At 44.0% G+C, this 2,770-nt stretch overlaps 1 non-coding gene across 1 annotated transcript; it reads left to right on the top strand.

The window, feature by feature from the left end:
• The first annotated feature begins 952 nt into the window (after window positions 1–952).
• On the top strand, window positions 953–1,024 carry TRNAQ-CUG (transfer RNA glutamine (anticodon CUG)). Its single transcript has one exon. It is a non-coding gene; the product is annotated as a tRNA-Gln (tRNA).
• Window positions 1,025–2,770: the final 1,746 nt, after the last annotated feature.

Here is a 2,770-nt window from a genome sequence, read left to right as displayed (position 1 = left end):
TGAATACAATTATACCTCTGCCTTGACAAAGATTGGTTCCCGAAAGATGCGATTGCAATTACCAGAATCCGTGAACAGTAAAGGAATACTGTTCACTATTTATAGACACAGGACACAGGCTGTGAAGAATTACAATTATGCCCCTCATAAAAGTTTACAACATTGACTCAGACCCTTATGGACTAAAAGGTCATTCTATCTTTAAGTCGGTTTGTAATACCGAAGCTTCATGAAAAGGAACTTTCGGCCATCCCATACAAACAGTTTCAGCCGAAAGCCGCTTCTTCCTGCATGACCTTCGGCGACGAAGCATAGTCCCAACAGTCTCTACTGCTGACGGGAGGGAAGGGAAAGGATCTGGTGATCCGTGGTAACGTAGTTCTCAACAATATTTACTCGAGTGGATTTTGACCAACTCGTCCTACCTCCTTGCTGGTTCTCCGTATCGCGTGGCCTCGTGGTTCGTCCAGCGGGAACCCTGTGGGCGGGGCAGAGGCCAAAAGTCTGTAAGCGGTTTTTATATAGCAGTTATCTTTCCTATCCTGTGGGTCCTAGGGTTTGAGTTTTTACACCCTAACATTATTAATATATTAACTGACATTTACACGATTTTTTATGTCGTTGTTAGTGGTCATAGAATACCCGTTAGGTACTCTGAAACCCACGGTTTGAGCAAATTTTCATACTCGTCAGATATATAAGTTTTTTAGTGGATGTTTTTTTTTGTGTGGTTATGGCTTTGGGTAGGCGATACCCAATGGTTTTTATTTGTTGCAACTCTACACATGCTTGATTGGGAGCTAGGCCGCTAAGCTTCCTCACCATGATGGGTCCGAAATTGCGATAAGAGTTGTTGGATGGCATCATCGACTCTTTTGGATCGCACTGAATAGAAGGATTCAGTGCAGCACAACAGGATGTAATGGCGTGATGTAAATCACTAAACACAATTGGTCCCATGGTCTAGTGGTTAGGACATTGGACTCTGAATCCAGTAACCCGAGTTCAAATCTCGGTGGGACCTTATTTTTTGTGCCTATTTTTTTTCTCAACGACGGTGCCTAAAAACTCTATATCCATCGTGGCTAATATATCCTGACGGGCTCAACGACCGATGCCTAAAAAACCTGTATCCATCGTGACCAAAAGAAAAAAATGCAACCGATGCCTAAATCCTGAAAAAATAAACTGTATACAAGGGTAAGGAGCAGTAGCAATTAACGTAGACTTTCATTAGAGTGTCGCCTGAGCCTGAGAAACGGTAGTCTCAATCTTAAAACTACTCCTATATCCCAATATATTATTCGTCCTACCACTTGTTTATTATCCACATTCAAATAAATAATAGTGAATCTAAACATATATATAATACACATACATCAAATTGTATAAATCTATTAATATCCTAAAATGAATAATATTTTGGAGCGGAGAGAGTATATTTTTTACGGTACAATGACCCTATGTTAGGACGGCCTCTCCACCTCTCGTGTTCCATCCTCCCTTGTGGCCTTCTGAGGTCTCACCTTAGTTAAGGTCGTTTTATCAATTTTGAAGTGTATTTGAAGTAAAAACTGTCTGAAAAGTTGGTTTTTAGCAGCAAATGTCAATTGATGTTTTTGTGCAAAGAGCGGCAAGAATGAATTGATAAATGTTTTAATATTTGTATGATAATATCTGTAGACATACTATTTTGATCCTCTTTTTATGAGGGACGTCGGCTTTATCAGTTGTATATGTTTGACTTCCTTGCGATCTCATTTGTGGTCTGTCGGATTGGTTTAGTTTTAGTCAAATAAAGGGTCCTTTCTTGCAGTGGAGCTAGGTCGTTGGTACTTCCTGAAAGGAAAATTAGGTTAATCTTTTTTCTACAATTAATTTCGGTGGTTGAATGTTCAACACAAACATATGACTAACTAAATTGCTTTAGAATTTATGTATTACAGCCACAGGTGCACAAGGTTCAACACAAACTAATAAATATACAAGTTAGGGACCCAATTCAAAAGGAGCAAAAAGGACTTGATTGTGCTGTGGTCTCGGGCACCGAACTGTCCGGTGTGCCACTGGATAGTGTCCGGTGCACCAGAACCGTACAGAGTCCAACCTGCCACTCTCGGAAAAACACAGGCACGCTCCGCTATAATTCACCGGACTGTCCGGTGTGACACCTAACTGTCCGGTGCACCAGCGGGCAACAACTATCCAGCGCACAACGGTCGTGTTGGGCACCAAATTGAGCGCTCTGGACGGTCCGCGCCTGTGGGTCGGACGGTCCGCGCGTGGGCAGAACAGATTAGGGTTCCGAGTTTTGTGCTACGGTTGTTAGCTAGATCCGCAGAATTAGCTCGTAAATTAGTTTGTAAAGGCTCCAGCCCCCCTCCTCTATAAATAGAGAGGTTTACGGCCGATTTGTAATCATCAATCGAATCAATAACACTTCTATTTCACATTTATTTCCTAGGAGTAGTTTTAGTCTAGTTCTAGTTTAGCCTTCCAATCCCCAAATTCTTCGCTTCTCTTCGACTCTACGTCGATTAGAGGAGTCTAGGTCGGCCTGCCGAGCCTAGACATCACCTAGGATCTCTCCTCCCCGACGGGGTCCCTCCCGGGAGCAAGATCCAGGCGTCGCCGGCGATCTTCCGCCGCCCCTGCGCACGCGCGGACCGTCCGGCCGTCAAGCAGGAACCCTAGCCTCGCGCCAGGCTGCGGACCGTCCGCCCCTGTGCAGAGAGCACTGCCACTGGTTCGTGTTGAGTGATTGGCGCCC

The sequence above is a fragment of the Zea mays genome, chromosome 3 (genome assembly GCF_902167145.1).
Source record: "Zea mays cultivar B73 chromosome 3, Zm-B73-REFERENCE-NAM-5.0, whole genome shotgun sequence".
NCBI classification, from domain to species: domain Eukaryota; kingdom Viridiplantae; phylum Streptophyta; class Magnoliopsida; order Poales; family Poaceae; genus Zea; species Zea mays.
This window is presented reverse-complemented; position numbering and strand designations above follow the sequence as displayed.